Consider the following 21143-nt stretch of genomic DNA (forward strand, 5'->3'; position numbering starts at 1 on the left):
CAATATTGGCAATCAAATGGTGGCTGGTATGATAAAAAGAGCAACTTGTGTTTTGGGCCAAACAAAAACTCAGCCCCACCAGAAATTCTGTAATTCTATTTTTTTATTCCCTTTTTAAATTAACATACAATAGGGGCACCTGAGTGGCTCAGTTGGTTAAGTGACTGCCTATGACTCAGGTCATGATCCTGGAGTCCCCAGATCGAGCCCCACATCAGCTCCCTGCTCTGTGGCGAGACTGCTTCTCCCTCTGATCCTACCCCATCTCATGTGCACTCTCTCTCTCTCAAATAAATAAAATCTTAAAAATAATTAATTAACATACAATAAACATACAATGTTATATTAGTTTCAGGTGTATAATACAATGATTCAACACTCCTTATACATTGTTCAATATTCATCAAGGTAAGTGTACCTCTTAATTCCCTTAATTTATTTCACTCATCCCTTCATTCACCTCCCCTCTGGCAACCACCAGTTTGTTCTCTGTATTTCTCTTGTTTTTTTGTCTTTTTTCTTTGTTCATTTGTTTTTGTTTTGTTTCTTAAATTCCAGGTAAGAGTAAAATCATATGGTATGTCTTTTCCTGCCTGACTTGTTTCACTCAACATTACACCCTCTAGGTACATCCATGTTGCTGCAAATGGAAAGATCTCTTCTTTATGGCTGAGTAATATTCCTGTGTGTGTGTGTATGTGTGTGTGTACTAATCCATTCACCTATCAATGGACATGGGTTGTTTCCATATCTTGGCTATTGTAAATAATACTGCAATAAAATAGGGTGCATATATCTTTTCAAAATATATATGTTTTCATTTTCTTTGGGTAAATAGCAGTAGTGGATTACTGAATCATTTGATAATTCTATTTTTTTTTAAAGATTTTATTTATTTATTTGAGAGAGAGAATGAGAGAGAGTACGAGAGGGAAGAGGGTCAGAGAGAGAAGCAGACTCCCCGCTGAGCAGGGAGCCCGATGCGGGACCCGATCCCAGGACTCCAGGATCATGACCTGAGCCGAAGGCAGTCGCTTAAACCAACTGAGCCACCCAGGCGCCCCTGATAATTCTATTTTTAATATTTCGAGGAAACGCCATACTGTTTTCCACAATGGTTACATGATGTCTGCATACCCACCAACAGTGCACAAGGATTCCTTTTCCTCCACTTCCTCATGAACACTTGTTATTTCCTGTCTTTTTAATTTTATCCATTCTGACAGGTGTGAGATGATATCCCATGGTGGGTTTGATTTGCATTTCTTTGATGGCTAGTGATGTTGAGCATCTTTTCATATGCCTGTTGGCCATCTGTATGTCTTCTTTGGAGGAATGTCTCTTCAGGTCCTCTGCCCATTTTTCACTGGATTTTTTTTGGAGTTGAATTGTATAAGCTCTGTATATAGTTCAGATATTAACCCTTTATTGCATATGCCATTTGCAAATACCTTCTCCCATTTAGTAGCTTGCCTGTTCGTTTTGTTGATGGTTTCCTTCACTGTGCAAAAGCCTTTTATTTTGATGTAATCCCAATAGTTTATTTTTGCTTTTGTTTCCCTTGCCTCAGGAGATATATCTAGAAAAATATTTCTATGGCCAATGTCAAAGAAATTACTGCCTGTTTTCTTCTAGGAATTTTATGGTTTCAGGTCTCATATTTAGGTCTCTAATACATTTTGAGTTTATTTTTCAAGTTCCCGTTATTGACCACTGTACATGCACTAAACCAGTGGTCCATGGATAAAATGATGAGGTTTCTGAGTCAATACTGTTACAGAAAGGTGAGAAACCAAGCGTCACTCGGGAAAGTAGGAGAACTTGGGTTTATTTTACGTTGGCGGACCCAGATGGGCTCGCACTCAAAATTCTGGGCCCCAGGTAGCAGGGTTACAGGGAGTCAGGTTCCAAGGGCTGTGCTGACTGCCCGTAGGAGGGTTTAAATTGGCGGGGAGGGGGGTGTTTTTTAGGCGGGAACAGTAGTTAGGGCAGTGCAGGAAGCTTGTGGCGGGAAGCCTGTCTACAGAAGCAGAAACGGCTGGTTATCTCTTGCTCAAGCGGGGCTTCTGGTTATCTCTTAGTATTGCAAGTAACTTTTCCACCTTCTGGGGCCTGCGGGCCTGGGCCTGCTCTGGATAATTTTCCTCTTCAATACTAGTGGGGAAATACTAACAAAGCCACAAAAAAGGCCTACTCTGATTGCCCCACCTGCCCAAAATACAATCCAGGAAAACCTATCCTCACTGCTCCTGGGCACTTTAAATTGCCTAATGAACCATTCAAGGTTTGGAAAATGGACTTTATTCGGCTACCCCCTTCTCATGGGTACAAATATGTCTTGGCAATGATTCATGTCCTCCCACTGGGTCAAAACCTTTCCATGTAGACAAGCTACTTTCCTCTTCAGTAGCTAAAATTCTACTGGGGAAAAAAAATCATCCCTACCTGAGGAATCCCTCTTAAGCCCTACAGTGACCAAGAAACTCACTTTACTGGTCAAATATTATGGTGAGTCTGTGATGTCTGGCCAGTTCTGTAGCATTTTCACTGTCACTTATCATCCTTCACATCTTTCACTTATTATCTTCAGTCTTCAGGACTAAGTGAACAAACCAACAGCACTAAAAAAAACTCAACTGGCAAAATTTGTGGAAAACTTCCAAATACCCTGGCCAAAAGAACTACCTTAGTCCTTCCTAATTTCAGATCCACCCCCTTTGGAACCCACAAGTTCTCACCTTTGAGATAATTATTGAGTGCCCTATGCATCTAGCTTCGACATTTTTTGACCCACACCTAATAAAAAGAGATCATTTCATATCACAAAGGTCTAATTACATCCCTTGAAAACAATAATGCGCTAACAGAGCAATCTTTTCACAACATATTCCCAGGAGATGAAGACCCCCAAACACCACACCCTGTAACCTGGGGATTTCATTTATTAGAAAGGACATCTCCAAAAAGACTCTCTTCAACTTTGTACCTGTTGCCTGTGCCAGCAAACTCCATGGAGTTGACTCCTGGATCCATGTGTCTCATCTAAAGAAAGCCTCAAACCCTGACTAAACCTGCACACCAAATGGTGACCTAAAATTAAGGATTTCCAGGAACTGAAGCAAGTAACAGCCGAAGCAGAGTTTTCCCAATATAATGAGGGTAGACCTGTACATTCTCCCCTTTCTCCCTATTCTCACCTTATTTTCTTCTCTGTGCCGGAGAGACAATGCCCTTGTTTGCATTTTGTAGAAGCCACTTTTAGTCAACAGGCTTGAGCAATGGAAACTTAATCAAGGCAAAAGGGCCCACAGCAACTACCTGGTTACCCACCTCAAAATACCCATAAGCCCTAACTGACCAAAGGGCTACTTACAATCAGGCACAGTTACCAAAAAAGGGAATATTCCATGTCCCCATACCTCCTCTCCTTCCACCTTTAAAAACAGCCCCCACCCACTACCTCGTGGCAGTCTCTCCTTTGCTGTCTTGCCCCCTGCTCCCTCGCGGTGTATTAAATAAACTTCTAATGCTTCTGTTCTCCCTCATTGTCCAAAGTGCTGGCTTCCACCCCATCAGGTCACCCCACATTTTAGGCCCCCATCTGATTGGGAGAGACACCACATATTTCCTGATTCCTGGCAAAAGGGGAAAACATTTCCCACTGTTGGATGTCATCAGAAACCCGGATCTGTCCATGACAGCTGTGAACCTTTAGTCTTCCCTGTAGCCAACTTTTCCTTCATCTCCAATGCAACCACTAACTATACCCTCACCCTTCAGAGTCTTTCTTTTTTTTTTCAAACAACTTTTAAAATTCAAATTTTAAAATCCAATTAATTAACATATAACGTATTACTGGTTTGTAGGTAGAGGTCAGTGATTCATCAGTCTTATATAATACCCGGTGCTCATTACATCACCCAGCCACCCAATCCCCCCATAAGAGACTCTTAATCATAAGAAACAAACTGAGGGTTGCTGGAGGGGGAGGGAGGAGAGGGTATTTCTTTCTGAGTCAAACTTATACAACCAGGTTTTCCCCATACCTTGCTTTGACCTGTCCCCTGTCATAACTCTCAATGCAACTAATTACACCCATTGCACTTATAATTTCCCATTCTCACTACTGCCTCACGTTTGCTTGCTGTAGCAAAATAACCCCCGCTATACAGCCTTCAAGAACCAAGTCCACAGAACAAGACCGTTTCTCCCTAATTGTTCCCTAAATACCAGTGGCCCTGGGCTCAAAAGGGCCAACTGAATAATCAGAATTAACACCATTATTAATAACCAAACCATAGTAGGAGTCTTATGTATGCTACGTGGTTCTATCTTTGTCTGTGGTGAATCACAGGGCCTATGAATGTTTAGATCACGGCGGGGGGGGGCGCGGGGGAGCCAATGCATACTAGGATTTCTAACTGTCCCCAGGGACATCCACAATAAATCTGAAGCCTCGCATAGGTTTTCCCCATTAAAACTTCACTGCCACATTAAAAGGTAACTCCTAGGAGGCATATGTGACTCTGGATTTGCCTCCATCAGAAGGGTACTTACCCCTTTTGTGGACTTCCATGACAATGAATGAATGATTAGACATCTTCCTCTGGAACTGGGAAAACTTGCCAAACCCAGTCCTAAGGCAATAGCAGCCCAACAACAAACACTTGGTCACTGGCTAAAGGATAGGCAGGCATACCTTATTTGTGCTTCGCTTTATAGCACTTCACAGATACTGCCTTTTTTTTTTTTTTTCACAAATTGAAGGTTTGTGGCAACCCGGTGTCAAACAAGTCTATTAGTGCCATTTTTCCAAAAGCATTTGCTCACTTTGTGTCTGTGTCACATTTTAGTAATTCTCACACTATTTTAAACTTATTATTATATTTGTTACAGTGATCTGTGATCAGTGATTATAATTTGCTGAAAGCTCAGATTGGTTAGCATTTCTTAGTAATAAAGTATTTTTTAATTAAGATATGTATTTTTTTAGACATAATGCTATCATACACTTTAAATAGACTACAGTATAGTGTAAACATAACTTTTATACGCACTGGGAAACCAAAACATCCATCTGACTTGTCTTATTGCAGTATTTACTTTACTGTAATATTCGCTTTATTACAGTATTCTGCAATTGAACCCACAATATCTTTGAGTTTGCATACAGCCTTTGATTACCTACTTGCTGAACAAGGAAGCATTTATGCAATAGCAAACACCACCTGTTGCACATGGATAAATCCTCCAAAGTAGAAACCCAATCACATAAAATTAGGGAACAAGTACATTAGCTACAATAAATTCTGAAGATCTAGGGTCCTTTGCTCTCTTTAGCCAGTCACTTTCGGGTTTAGACTCCTGGTTCAGGACTATTATATAAACTGGTGTCATTATTCAGCTCTTCATATCATTCTGTATAATCATTTTTAAGCTTTGTACCTGTTGCCTGTCAAAACCTTGTAGAAAGGACATATCCAACAGGATGATGTAACCTTGATAAGATACAGACTTTGAATGAATACCTGAGAGTTCTCTCTCCCACTGTTTCTTGTTACTCAAATGTGGCTTCAACGGTTTCCAATCTGTGCACCTCCCTCTGATGTGGGACATGACACACCGGAAAGATCCTTCCTGGCACCAAAGGAGAAAAATAATTCTAACAAGGAACAGATGGCTCAACTTTTGATCAGTGATGCTAAGGAAGATTTGAAAAGGTGTTAAAGAAATCTAACTCAAAACTGAAATTTTGGAAACCATGAAGAGATGATTCACACACAGCACTTGTCCCAGCTTGCACTGTCCAGCAGTAAGAAGGAAGGTTTGCTTTCCACCCAGCAACAACAAGCTGCCCTCACCTACAGGCAATGAGAAGCTGCCACCACTTCAAATTCTCATTTTCTTCCAAAGAACTTTTGTTCAAAACAGACCCTCCCAAACTTCCTCCTTTCCTCTATAAAAGGACACACCTACTCTGACCCTCAGGACTTGCCTATGGTTCACCATAGTTTACTTGTCTTGAATTGCAGTTCCTCTGCTGTTCCCAAATAAACCTGATTTTGCTGCCTGAATCACCTTTTACTTTTAAAAGGTTGACATAACCCAATTGAAAATGGACAAAAGGTTTCAATAGATATTTCAAAAATGACATAGAAATTGCTAAAATGCACATGAAAATATATTCAACATCATTGACCAAAAGGGAAATATAAATTAAAACCATAATGAGATACTACTTTCACACCCACTAGGATGGCTACTTTAAAAAGACACAATTAACAAATGAAGTTCTGGAAAAATTAAAACCCCCATAACATTGCTGGTGGGACTGTAATATGGTACAGCCACACTGGAAAAGTCTGGCAGTTTCTTAAAAAGTTAAACATGAACTTATTATACAACCCAGCAATTCCACTCATAAGTATCTATCCAAGAAAAATGAAAACATATGTCCAAAGACCTGCACATGAATGCCCATAGCAGCATTATTAATAAAGCCAAAAAAGAAGTAACTCAAGTGATGAACAGATAAATATGGCATCTCCATACAATGGGATACTATTCAGCAATAAACAGGAACTATTGATACATGCTACAAAATGGATGAATCTCAAAAACATCATGCTAAGTGAAAGAAGCCAGAGATAAGACAGCACTTATTTTATGAATCCATTTATATGAAATGCCCAAAGGCTAATCTATAGGGACAGAAAGCAAATCAGTGGTTGCCTGATTGCCTAGCTGAAAGCCCCAGCTAGGATCAACTAGGAACTTGCATGTGCAAACTTGTTAGGGTGGTATAAACGTTCTAAAAATGAATTGCAGTAATCATTACACAATTCCAAAAACCTAAATTTACTAAAAATCACTTAATTCTTTAGAAAACAGAGTACACAATGTCAAAAAGGTGATTTCCATATGAACTCTGCCTCCCTGTAACTAGAGGAGGGTACCAGGAAGATTACAGATGTTCCTATTTCAGAGATCTCAACAGGGAAATGATTTCTACATACACAACAGAACTAATGAAGAACCGGGTGCCTGGGTGGCTCAGTCGTTAAGCGTCTGCCTTCAGCTCGGGTCATGATCCCAGGGTCCTGGGATCGAGTCCCATATCGGGCTCCCTGCTCGGCGGGAAGCCTGCTTCTCCCTCTTCCACTCCCCCTACTTGTGTTCCTGCTCTTGTGCTCTCTCTCTCTCTGTCAAATAAATAAATAAAATCTTTAAAGAAACAAAAAAGAACTAATGAAGAACCTAAGAGAACGAACCAGTTAACATTGCAAGGTCTCTTCCAAAAAAAAAAAAAAAAAGGTATTTAGTAGAAAATAAAATGCTCAAGATTTGTAGTGTTCTCTAACTTTTCTGATAAATTTTTAAGTTTTTTCCTTCTCTATTTCTACTATATTTTTATTAAAACACTGTAAACTCAGTGTACTTCTCCCATAGGTGTTCTTTCATATTAAAGTCAGGATCCATAAACAAGAACAGAGAATATACATACCCCAACCTAAAATTTTATAAATCCATTTGGTACTGATTTCCAGCCTGATCTGAGGCTCCACCACTACCAACTTGGAACTGCCACACCATGTGAGATTTTTCTGGCACTCTCTGTGGCCTAGGTAATCAATCCAACTTTCTACTGGCCAGGCTGGCCTCCTTGTAGCTGGTTTTCATAAATACAAAATTTGTATAATTCTTACTGGAACTACTTGCTGAAATATGGAACTGGTTTAAAATACCATTTATTTTAAAATGTACATGCACAGTTTCACATACATGCAGCAACATATCTTCCACACCCAGGCAATCAATCAAGTTACTGCCTTTTTTTAGAGAACAAAAAAAATCCAATATAGTTTGCCTTCCTTTTCTGGAACCTCAGTAAATGTTTTTCAAGAAATCAAGAGGAATGTGACTGAATAATGAAAAAGATTAATTAAAATGCAATATATACCAAAGTATAATTAGTCCAATTCTAAATAAGCAGGACCTAACTTTAACCCTGGGGAATGAGGCCTCTAATAGAACTAGGAAAAGCAAATTCTGTTTTGATGCAGTCTTTCTTGTATACGCATATGAATGCTTCTTTTCCTGTGAATCTGGCACAGTCCATTATATTGAAACATCAGTTTGATTTAAGTTTAATGGATAAAGTCACAATGAACATGTTTTCTATCTAACCTATGTAATAAATGATCCCAACACATGGTATGAATTCTATCATTTGTAACAACCTTTCCTCCCCTCTTTAAGGGAATAATGAGAAAAGGTTCTGAGCTGCACATCACTGAAGGGTGAGTGACATTCATAAATGGCTTAAGTTGGGTGGCCCAAAAGTGCCCTGCTCACGTGATAAATGGTAAGTCAATCACATCACAGTTTAGATGCACCAAATGGACAGGTTATAATGAAACTGGGAGCCAGGGAGCTTTCCAACAGTTTCAGATTAGGATAAAAGCACTGGCACATACAGGTCTTTGCCGGAAAATTCCTCGGCCTCTTTCCTTAAAATTCTGGTCCCAAATTCCTCATGTTTCAGTTAAGTCCTAATCTTTTCCTCTTCCAGACTTCTAACCCGTACAACATAAACACAGAAGGGTCATGGTTGTAAGAGCGCCCACGTAAATACAAAAAAGCAATCCAAGAAACAACACCTCCCAAAAAATCTCTCAGGGATTTGGACGCGATTTGGCCTAGCGGTCAAAGAGAGTTGCGGGGAGACGGTCGCGGTTCAGAAATTCCCTCCCCTTGTGCGATGAAAGGCCTGGAGGGCGGGAGGGGTAACAGCCGCGCCCCAGGCTTCTCTAATTGGGCCTCGCCCCCTCCCAGTGCCCTGGAGGCAGTGGGACGGAGAGCAAGCTGTAAGGGTGATAGGTTGGAAGAGGCGAGCTTTTCACAGCTTCCACCGATCCGAGGTGAAGAAATTCACCTTTGCACCTCTCCTTTTAAGTAGACAGAGCTGCCAGGGTTCAATGAACAAAAAGAACCGAAACGCCCATTCCCAGGTCTCACCGCTCTGGGGGCTCCCTTCCGCGTGACCCCTGCGCCGGCTCCACCCTCAGTCCTGCCCCGCCCCCGGGCCCGCCCTCCGGCCCGCCCTCCGGCCAGCCGCCCCGCCCCTCCGCGGGCTGGCGCCACCTCAAGCCTCTACCCACCTCCCCTCCTCAGCCCCAACGCACCGCGGGGGCTCCGCTCACCCACCTAGAGGCGCAAAGCGCGGCGAACGTTCTCGCGAGTCTTCCCTCCCTACTCTCCCCCTCCCCACCCCCACCCCTAGGCTGACGCGTCGGCCAGACCCCCAGGGAAGCGGCAGCATTCGCTCTTGTTCTGCGGCCTCTCTTACCGGGTGGTCTGCGCCAGAGCTGCTTCAGCAGTTTGGGCAGGGGCAGAAAGGACGCCTCCGCCCGGGTTCTGTGGCTTGCAAATTTGGCTTTGCCCCGTACTGGTTTTTTGTTTTGTTTGACTTTTTTGGAATTTTCCCGCGGTCGCTCGGCAGTGGAGCGGCGCTCGCGCGCTCTAGCCCCGCAGTGCACTCTGGGGCCTGGGGAGCGGGGCCGCGCGCCTCTGCGGCATCGCGGGAAAATGCGAAAAATCTCGCGCTCGCGGGGAGGGACGCGGGTCTAGCTCCGGCTTGGCCGGAAGTCGGCCCGGCCCGGAGCGCTCCGCCGCCCGTGGGGAAGCTGGGGCTGCTTTACCTTTCCACGGTCGGTGCTGGAGTCACGGGCGAGAACTAGACGGCGGGAAAGACCCGGGAAGGAGAAACCTGGGGTTTTTAATCAGGTTGTTGCCCAGGTGTTGGCAAGATTCAGTCCAAAATGCAGAGGACGTAAAATGGAAATCAGTTTCTTAAAAGAAAAATTGAAGCTTTGTCAAGGGGTAAAACCTATAAACAAGGCCTAACATAGGGTTTGCTAGCTGTGGTCATACACAAAAAAAAGGAATCTTTTTTTGGGTTAATAATCCTTCCTATCCCCTCCCAGTCAACTCTACAGCGTGAATCTGTTTTACATAAGTTCAATGAAACCACTTAAAAGCATTTTCTGTAAAGTTCCGTTACTGTTAATAGTTTTACCTTGTCTTGGTGAATTTTTTTTTCTTTTTATTCTTTAGTGCATGGAGGTTTTTCATAGATGTTTAAGTTGTAAAAAGAATCTGAGGAACCTAACAAGCTTTAGATTTTTTTAAATCAGTGCCTCATAATCTTAAAACTACAAAATGGGTGCTTTCAAAAAAACACTGCAAGGCAGTGTATGCATGTAATAAAAATATTCAAACACTTCCAGCCTTCTGTGATGACCCATTTTATATAAGAAGAAATTGAATACAGGGATTAGGTTACATCAAGCTTACACAGGTCCTAAGTGACAAACTTAGCATGTAGGTTAGTGGTAACAACAATCTTTTTTTCATAAAGGGAGATACGAAAGGAACCCAATCCAGAATTTGAGACAAAATAGGCAGGATCTGCAGCTGTATTAAGGAATCAGGTGTTAAATCCATTCTTGAAAATACTCCCTGCCCACTAAAGAGGTCTATGCTATACTGATGGGTGCATAGTTCATTGTGGGTAAATCCAAAGCAGAGCTTGTGTAGGGAGATATATGCTTGAGTGACACTCACTATGGCCTCATTGGCCATAAGGAGAAAGTCATTGTGTTTGTGATAACAAATGTGAGCAAGTTAATATTTAAGACTTGCTTCTACCAGCAAAGGAAACAAGCTTATTTCCTTAGAGAAAATATCTATTGTGGTACTCAGGTCCCTTTGCATATTTGCTGAAAAATTATTTCTGGTGTTTGTAGCATTAATAATTGAGGTCTCGGGGCACCTGAGTGGCTCAGTTGGTTAAGCATCTGCCTTCAACTCAGGTCATGATCCAGGAGTCCCAGGGATTGAGCCCTGCATAGGGCTCCTTGCTCAGGGGGATGTCTGCTTCTCTCTCTCCCTCTGCTCCTCCCCCACTCGTGCTCGCTCTCTGTTTCAAATAAATAAATAAAATCTTTAAAATAATAATAATAATTGAGGTCTTTCCATATTGCAAGTAATTTGTCTTTTTGATTTAGTGGTTCATAAAGCTTTGCTAGGCTAATTCAACTTTACTGTAGTTAAAAGGATGTCATGTTTAGGCCTAGTTTACACCTAAATTGGTTGCACGTATAGTATAAATACATAAATGTAAATTTATGGAGATTTATAGATACTTATTTTATTTGGCATCCATATGTATGGAACTATCCTAATACTTTAAGCAGTAATGAAATCAACATTTTGTAAAATGCCTGAAAAGTTTCCTGAGAAATACCAAGACAAAAATCCTAGTTTTGGGGTGCCTGGGTGGCTCAGTCAGTTAAGTGTCTGCCTTCAGCTCAGGTCATGATCTCTGGGTCCCAGGATGGAGCCCTGCATCCAGCTCCCTGCTCAGTGGGGAGTCTGCTTCTCCCTCTCCTTCTGCCGCCCTCCGCCCCGTTCATGCTCTCTCTCTCTCTCTCTCTCATAAATAAAATCTTTAAAAAAAAAAAATCCTAGTTTTAATCAGCTTGTAACCCTGAGTATATGTACCTCTAGAAACAGTTTTGGTATAGTACAGAGCCTAATCATACTTAAATAATGTAGCAAAAATGAAAAGCAGCATGTGTAGGTGAAAATTATTTCATTCTCAGAAATAATTAGAATTTATTCTAGTGGAATCTATCCATTAGAATCATTATATTCTAGAGGGAAAAACATCACATATAAAGTACCTGATATCAAATCTTCTTTTTAAAATTCAACAAACAAAATCAACTGTCGTGGAGTCTAACCATTGTAGTAAGATTCATATTTCCAGAATTAGTCCAGACACCCACCTAGTTTTCAGCTTTCATAGCACTTCAACACTGTATTGTCCACAGCTCTGATACTTGCCTGTGCTATCTCAACTGTGAATATTTAATGAGTATTTAAGTTCGGGCACAGGGCTGATGCCTTGAACTGATTATTTTCTTTAATTATTACAGTGATCTTACGTGGTAGGTAATATTCCAACTTTATAGGTATTGAAACTGATGCACAGAACAGTCTTTACTAATAGGTGTATTACCTTCAAATCCAGATAGATTGACTCTGGTGCTTTGCTTCTTCCCACTTGCTATGCTCTTACTCATTCTCCAGGCTGGGTACCAGATCACTTCCTAAGTTCTTGATGGGGCAGAAGTCGGGGAGGGGGCGATGTGACCCTAGAGGCTTATATAAGGTAATCACCACATTGCTTTTCTCTTAAAACATTCTGTCTGAGGAAATGTACGTGGAATTAGAGAAGAAAACAATAAGAATGTTTGTGCACAAAATACTTTCAGAAATGGTGCAAGTAATAGTGAAAGTCTTTGATCTGCCACCCTAATGGGGGAAAAGCACCAGAGATTAGGACACAGAGGGCAGCAGGAAGTGGAAATTAATGGAAAAAAGGAAATGTATTATAACTGTTGCAGGTACCTCTCCTTCCCCTCACATGCTCACTCTCTAGGGGCTGCTGAAAGAATGCACCTTAAAAGGACATATTTGTACTAATTGCCTCACTCCTTGCCACAGCTATTTGAACTAGGAATGGTAACCAGACCCTCACTGAATCAATGACGCTAGTGCTGGGGAATTTGGAATGGCAAAACCCAGACTGTACCACAAGAGTCAAATCCCCATGCCAGCCAAACTTACTGGGGGAAGAAAAAAAATACAAGCAGTAAAGAAAGTTGGTTCAGAGAGAAAAGCAGAAAAGAAGTTGAAAGGCCAAGTTACTCCATGAGAAATAGAGATAGCTTCCATTCCTAACTTTTTTAAGCCCAATTTTAAGGCAAACTGACTATATTTATTTTTATGTTCTTAGCTTTCTGTGAGATTCCCCTACATCTTCATAACAATTACTCCTTTATCTAATCTTTCAATGAGTTTCTCTCATTTTTTTTTATTTTAGAGAGAGAGCATGCATGCACACGAGAGTAGGGGGAGGGGCAGAGAGAGAGAATCTCAAGCAGACTCCCCACTGAGCATAGAGCCTGATGCCTGCCTGGCTCAATCTCACACCCCTGAGATCATGACCCAAGCCAAAATCAAGAGTTTAACACTTAACCAACTGAGCCCCAGAGTTTTTCTTTCTTGCTGCAAAATGTTAACCTTAAAAATAAAACTGTCAGTTATTTGACCAGCAAAAAATGGTTTTATTTGGGAATAGCAGCAGAATTGCAAATGGGGACATGAAAGCTTCTGCAAAAACCATAGGCAACTTTGGAGAACAAAGGAGAGGAATACTCTCTCATTGAAGCAAAAGGGGGGATGGATTTTGAGGGGCTGTTACAAACAAAAAGCCCAAATTGGGAGTTCCAAGTGTAGTTGCTTTTCGTTGGTTGAGTTGGGATAGTCTCTCATTGGCTGGGCTGTTGCTGGGGCAGGAGAAAATCTTTCTGCCTCCTGCTGAGGTAAGAAACTATAGGCTTCTCCCTGTTGGGGGAGGGGGGGGGTCCTGCAAGAGGACAAATGGTAGGGTGAGAGCTCCCCCTTCTGGCCTCCTGTCTCCATTTTAAACGTAGTTTATTCAGTTTCACAAAAGCAAGACCTGACTAAGGACCTGGAGGGGCCAGCTTTTCTTTGTGTCTCTAGGTGTTAGCACTTTGGCTGAGATACTTGATAAATTAATCAATGGATTACCTAGTGAGAACTTCTAAGCAGAAGGTATGAAGCATGTAGGCTGTGTTGAAGACACAGATCCATCTGAGTATCTTGGAGCAGGGAGAAATCTTGCAGGTCACCTATGTAATCCAGGAATTCCCTAGATTTTGAATTTCTTGTACCAGTAAAATGTCAATAATATTAGAGGACTAACAGAGTTAACAACTTTTTATCTGGTCAAGTAAGGACTTTAGGAGGGGAAAAAAATTTTTTATCATCATTTCCATTTTTAAAAAAACATTTTTAAATTTAAGAATAGATGGGGGGGGTATGAGTCCAAAGAATAGTCTTGTAAACTGAATAAATTTGCTTCACAGAAACTCATTACATTGTCCTTATTGATCTCATTTTACCACTTCCTCCCCTTGTTAGTACGAGAATACTACTTTTACTTAGCATGGCAATGTGCCCAATTAAAAAAACTACATTTCCCAGACTCCCCTGCTATTAGGTGGCCCTCTAACTTAATTGTATCCAGAGAGACATAAGTGAAAACTGTTGGATGAAACTTTCAGAAAGCCTTCTTTTTTTTTAATTTAATTTTATTATGTTATGTTAATCACAATACATTACATCATTAGTTTTTGATGTAGTGTTCCATGATTCATTGTTTGTGTATAACACCCAGTGCTCCATTCAATACATGCCCTCTTTAATACCCACCACCAGGCTAACCCATCCCCCCACCCTCCTCCCCTCTAGAACCCTCAGTTTGTTTTTCAGAGTCCATAGTCTCTCATGGTTCCTCTCCCCCTCCGATTCCCCCCCTCATTCTTCCCCTCCTGCTATCTTCTTCTTCTTCTTCTTTTTTTAACATATATTGTATTATTTGTTTCAGAGGTACAGGTCTGTGATTCAACAGTCTTGCACAATTCACAGCGCTCACCATAGCACAAACCCTCCCCAAAGTCTATCACCCAGTCACCCCATCCCTCCCACCCCCCACCACTCCAGCAACCCTGTTTGTTTCCTGAGATTAAGAATTCCTCATATCAGTGAGATCATATGATACATGCCTTTCTCTGACTTATTTCGCTTAGTATAATACCCTCTAGTTCCAACCATGTAGGTGCAAATGGCAAGATTTCAGGGGTTTTTTGATGGCTGCATAATATTCCATTGTATATATATACCTCATCTTCAGAAAGGCTTCTTAAAAGGTAGCAAGACAAGAGCAAGGAACTTTTTAGCCCTTTTCCCCTTTCAACAGCTTCCTACCTAATGTGGGGCAAAATGGCTGGAGTTCCAGTAGTCTTGGACCATAAGGTACCCTCAAGGATGATAACCATGGAATAAAGATGGCAGAGCAAAAGAAATGGATTCTGGGTCCCCAGTAATCATGGGAGTCACCTAGTTTGCCTAACACTGAGCTTCTTTTACAATAAAGAAAAATCTGTTTTGTTTCAACTAGCATTTTAGATCCCTGTTGCTTAGGGCTGAACTCAGCTAAGGCACTATGGTGGGTCTGGGATTAACGTGGTGAAAAAACGAAAAAAAAAACCCAAACATTCTCTGTGCTTGTGAAATTCATTCCAGTGAAGGGAATCTGTCTTTAATTAATCAACATCTTCTCTTCCGGCAGCATAGATCAATAGACATAGATTTGTTAAAATGAGATAAACTCAAGAGAATAGCAAGTTTCATTCCAATAAAGGTAGGGGAGGAGACCTAAACCACACCAAGAGAGAGGAAGGCAAGGGACTCTTAACCATTTGCTAAAATTCTGTCAACATTGTAGAATGGGAAAACAACTTTATCATTGTACAATCTCTGACACAGAATTCCCAGAAAACAAAAATCTGTCCTTTTGGGGCACCTGAGTGGCTCAATGGGTTAAGCGACTGCCTTCTAGGGTCATGATCCTGGGGTCCTGTGCTCCCTGCTCAGCGGGGAGTCTGCTTCTCCCTCCCCCCTGCTGCTCCCCCTGTTTGTGTTCTCTCACTAATGCTCTCTCTCAATAAAATAAATAAATAAAATCTTTAAAAAAAACTGTCCTTTTTTCATTGAGCAATGATACACTCTGTTCCAAAAAAATATACACATATTAAGGCAGTATTAGTCTGATTTCCTTTAGTTTAGTAAAAACTGCATTCCTATTTAGAACATGCATTCCCACCAATCATGGTGTATTGTAACTAATACAGTACATTTTTATTGCCTGCGGAAAGTAATAAATTATATTTTTAAATGAGCACATGGTTTAAAAATATTTTTCTCGTAAGTATTTCATAATGGTTCATTTAATATGAAATTAATATTAAAGAACTTCTAAGAATAAGCACTTAAAAAATTCCAAATGAAAAGAAATTATGCACATTTATGATTTGATTAATTCTGGCAACTATTAAGTCAAAAATAAGTAAGTTTCATCACATTCTTGTGTCTGTTTTAGATTGACCCTTTAATTGCCTAGTGTTTTCCAATAAGACTCATTAACTGCATCTTTGTATTTATTCATGTACTAAATTAAGGTTCCAGTACATTCAAGTTGCACCATAAAACAATTGCTTGGGGTGGGGGTAATAAGAAGATGTTAGTCAAAGGGTACAAACTTCCAGTTGAAAGATGAATAAGTTCTGGGGATCTAATGTATAGCTTGGTGATGATATTTGACAATACTGTATTATATACTTGAAAACTGCTAAGATAGTAAATCTGAAATGTTCTCACCAAAGAAAGAAAGAAAGAGAAAATATAATTATGTGAGGTGAGGGAGGTGTTACCTAACCCTATTGTGTGTAGTAGTCATTTCACAATATATATGTGTATCGCATTATCATGTTGTATACTTTAAACTTACACAATGTTTTATGTCAATTATATCTCAGCAAAGTTGGAAAAAACTGCATGCTAAAAGAACAAACTTCAAGAATGACATCTATATATATTATGCTTTTATTACTCAAGATCTAAGATCTGTAAGGGCAAGTAGAAGGAATTAACATTTAATGAGCACCTACTATGAGTTAGGCATTTTGCTAAGCACATTACATTTATTGTCTTTTGATTTAGTTTCTCTGACATAATCTCATCACATGGAGATATAATAAAAGCGTCACTCCCATTTTGCATGTAAGCCAATAGAGATTTGGTATATCTGAAAAAATCATTTTAACTGTAAAAAATATTCCATACAGCAAGTGACAGAGTATCATTAATAGAACACCACTTTCCTCTGCTTATGTTTGGGACTCAAAAAATTTCAGAAGCTTTCATTCTTCTTGTCTTCTATATCCCTCCATCATCTGTATTTATTTCCTATTGCTTCTATAATAAATTGCCACAAACTTAGTGGCTTAAAACAACACAAATTTATTATCTTGTACTTCTGGAGGTCAGAAGTCCCAAATAATCTCAATGGACTAATCAAGGTGTCAGCAGGGTTATGTCCTTTTTTGGGGTCCTAGGGGAAATCTGTTTCCTTGTCTTTTCTAGCTTCTGGAGGCTGGCTGCATTCCTTGGCTCATGGCCCCATCCTCCAATTTCTCCCTTTCTGATTCTGACCCTCCTGCCTCCCTCTTATAAAGGCCCTTGTGATTACATTGTGCCACCTAGATAATGCAGGATAATCTCCCCACCTCAAAATCCTTAACTTAATCACACCAGCAAAGTCCTTTTTGCCACATAAGCTAACATTCACAATTTTCAGGAATTGGGACATAGACACCTTTGGGGGGCATTATTCACCTTACCATACCCCATCCGTTTATTCAAATGAATTTTCATGACTTCATTTCAAATAATGATTCATAATACAATTTGTGTGTTTTTTCCATAGTAATGAAGGCAGTTGCAAACCATATAACTTTTAGAAAATCTTTTTCTTTCTGCAAGGACTCTGTTTCTTGTAGTATTCATGGCAGATTCCACCAATATTTGCAGATGAATCTATTTCTTAAACCAGAATCGTCTCAAGTCACTGTTACCTGCTTAACTATCAAAGTTGGTGCTGAACAACAATAACTTCACTGTCTCTCCATCAGCACTAATTGACCCACTGTGACAAGGTAAAGATCTATTTCCCACGCATAGGGCATTTCTGCAAATCACAAGATTCAGCGCTGGGATAGTATCTGCACTCTCACTGGGGCTTGGTTTCATGGCTTCCTTAAGTGACTCACACTTGAAGGTACACATCTTTGTATTGCTTCCTGGCTACTTCATATGCACCCGTCTTAGCTCCCAACAAGGCCACACTCGTCTGAAGAGCTGAAATCAAGTTCTCTTCTTTTATAGCTCTCAAGGGTCTAGCAAAATACTGGACCAGAGAAAGTAAGCAAGCACCCCAAAGTCTGCATCTGGCCAACAGAGTTAGTTTAGCTTGAAGGGCGCTTGAGAAAAAAAATTGAAAACATTTAGAAATCAGAGGATTTCACAGAAAATTTTGTATATCCCAATTCTCTTCAAGAAATTAGACAGTATGGACACACTAGGCCAGCATTTCTGCCTGAGAACTATCAACTGGAGCTCAGGAGCAGAATGCCCTGTCCACAGGCAGAGCTTCTCTAGCCTGATGGTCTTCATTGAGCCCAGACTGACCCATACAAGCACTTGAGTTTGAGACTCCCATACTGGGTACCTTGTAGAAATCTTTAGTGATCTGCCTACTAATAGTATCCCTCCATTTTTCAAGCATGGAAACTGTTTGTTAAACCCCTCTCTGGCCCAGGAACTACTTGAGGGTATATTCACAAAAAGTTTTTTAATGTGCAAGCTGTCCTCTAAAACCTTGCTAATCAAAGTATAATCCACAGACCAGCAGCATTACTGTCAACTGGAAGCTTGTTTAAAGCTCTACTGAGGGGTGCCTGGGTGGTCCAGTAGGTTAAGGGTCTGCCTTCAGCTCAGGTCGTGATCCCGAGGTCCTGGGATTGAGCCCTATGTCGGGCTTTCTGCTCAGCGGGGAGTCTATTCTCCCTCTGCCCCTCCCCCTGCTCATGCTCTCTCTCTCTCTCTCTCTCTCTCTCTCTCTCTCTCATAAATAAATAAATAAATAAGCAAGCTCTACTGAAGCAGGATCTTACCCAGGTGATTTGAATATATATTAAAATTTGAGAAGGGCTGCTCTAGACAAGAGTTTATGGCTAACCCTATCTCTCTCTCACACACACGCACACCCCAACACTAAGACCAGGCGTAACTCTCACTCATTTATGTGGCATGGAGATAATACTCTGAAAATTATTAACATGCCATTCTCTTGTGCTTCTTTAAATGTAGAATTGGGGCACCTGGCTGGCTCAGTCGGTGGAGCATACAACTCTTGATCTTGGGATCGTGAATTCGAGCCCCACCTTGGGTATAAAGATTACTTAAATAAATGATTAAAAAAATAAATGTAGAATCAGAAGCATCTTTCTAAATGGGTAGGAAGAGATTTAAAACACCAAGAATACCTAAAGAAAAAAATGAGGTAACTTATCTAGGTTTAGGTCGGGAAGGAGGGTACATTATAGGGAAAGGAAAAGGAAAACACCACCTTTTTTAGCACTGAGAACTGAGGCATGAGAGACACTCAGTCCAGGATGTGAGTGTATAGATTCTGTGAGGCGCACACTGAAGGCACAAGGATCTTTTGTCCTCACACTTCTCTTAAAATCTGCCTCTGACAAAAGGACAGGTGACACAATTTAAAAATGGGCAAAGAACTTAAATAGACATTTCCCCAAAGAAGATCCACAAATGGTCAATAAGCATCTGAAAAGGTGTTCAACTTCATTCAACAGGGAAATGCAAACCAGAACCTCTCCATACCTACTAAGATGGCTATTACAAAACAACCACCACCACAACAGAAAATAGCACGTGTCAGTGAGGATGTGGAGAAGTTGGAACTCTCATGAGTTGGTGGTAAGAATGTAAAAGCGATGCAGCTGCTATGGAAACCAGGTAGGCAGTTCCTCCAAAAGCTAAACAGAGAATGACTGTATGACCTGACAATCTGCTACTACCCCAAAGAACTCTCACCCCGGAGAACTGAAACTGGAGACTCAGTTAGATACGTCTACCCCAGTGCTCATGGCAGCATTATTCCCAACAGCCAAAGGTGGAGACAACCCAAGTGTCCACCAAGAGATGTTTGGATAAACAACATGAGGTCTACATACACAACAGAATATAATCCAGTCATAAAAAGGAATAAAGTTCTGTCAAATGCTACCACATGGATGAACCCTGAGGACGTTATACTAAGTGAAATAACCCAGACACATGAAAGGGCAAATATTGTATGACTCTACTACTTATATGAAATATCTAGAATAGGCAGACTCATAGAAATAGAAAGTAGATTAAAGGTGACCAGGGCCTGGGGGAAGGGGGTAATGAGAACTTCTGTCAGGGATGTTGAAAATGTTTTGGAAAGAGTAGTGATGGTTGTATAATATGACATATCAAAAAATGCTACTGAATTGTACACTACAGTGGTTAAAATGACAAATTTTATGTTATATATATTTTTACCACAATAAAAAATTACTTTTTTTGGGGCGCCTGGATGGCTCAGTCAGTTAAGCGACTGCCTTCGGCTCAGGTCACGATCCTGGAGTCCCGGGATCGAGTCCCGCGTCGGGCTCCCTCCTCGGCGGGGAGTCTGCTTCTCCCTCTGACCCTCTTCCCTCTCGTGCTCTCTCTCTCTCAAATAAATAAATAAAATCTTTAAAAAACAAAAACACTCCCCTTAAAAAAAAATTACTTTTTTTGCCACAACAAATAAATATATTTTTTTGCCTCTGGGGTTTCCCACACCAGTGTGGGTGAGTTAAGACTTGGTGGTCAGAATGAGCAGATAGTAAATAAGTCCGAGCTGCTGAGCCCAAAGGATGGAGGAAAAACACGGCACAGACCCCAGGGTCTACAGCCAGTGGCGGCCAATGTGATGCCAAGTCAGGAGGGAATAACTCCACACTGTGATCAAAGTGACAGAGACCAAATCAGGGATGAATGACATCCCGGTGAACTACAAACAGAGGTGACTAGGAGCCATCATTCCAGAGGCCAGAGAAGTCAAAGGACACCTCAACTGGAGCCCCCACCACTTCTCTGTCATCCCAGGAGTTGTATAAGACATACTCCACCCTCCATAGTTCAAGATACCATCTTAGGAAGAGAAGCAAGGGGGGAGGGAAGGGGTAACTGAGCAAGTAAATGTTTCTGAGAAGGCTGAGCCACAACTGAAGAGACTGATTATATTAAGTGAACAGACGAGAATCTTTAAGCCAGATAGAACTAACGGTTAATTTTTAAACTACTTCTCTACTCCCCGCTCCCACCATAAACCAATGGGTAGGGATTCAGGAAGAACGGATTAAGTAGAGTCAAAGAAATTGCCTCCAGCCCCTGTTACCTCTTTTGGCTTCTCTGGGCTTTTGCGTTAAAATTCAGGCGCTGCAGTGATCTGCTTTGGAAAACTGGACTTGGACTCCCGGAGTCACCTCCCC

At 41.0% G+C, this 21143-nt stretch overlaps 1 protein-coding gene across 11 annotated transcripts in view; it reads right to left on the bottom strand.

The window, feature by feature from the left end:
* Nucleotides 1–9720, bottom strand: part of FANCC (FA complementation group C) — a 302041-nt gene extending 292321 nt beyond the window's left edge. For 4 of the 11 annotated variants that reach the window (XM_025851675.2, XM_025851664.2, XM_025851665.2 and 1 more), the window contains exon 1: nt 9350–9527. The gene's annotated coding sequence lies outside the window, so the exon portion shown is untranslated. Of the gene's footprint in view, nt 1–5528; nt 5638–9018; nt 9058–9349; nt 9528–9701 lie in introns of those variants that run through there. The other 7 variants (XM_025851668.2, XM_073880711.1, XM_025851671.2 and 4 more) reach the window with 6 other exon arrangements.
* Nucleotides 9721–21143: the final 11423 nt, after the last annotated feature.

Source organism: Callorhinus ursinus, unplaced genomic scaffold (assembly GCF_003265705.2).
Source record: "Callorhinus ursinus isolate GAN/ISIS: 27379988/994484 unplaced genomic scaffold, GSC_fseal_2.0 scaffold39, whole genome shotgun sequence".
NCBI lineage: Eukaryota > Metazoa > Chordata > Mammalia > Carnivora > Otariidae > Callorhinus > Callorhinus ursinus.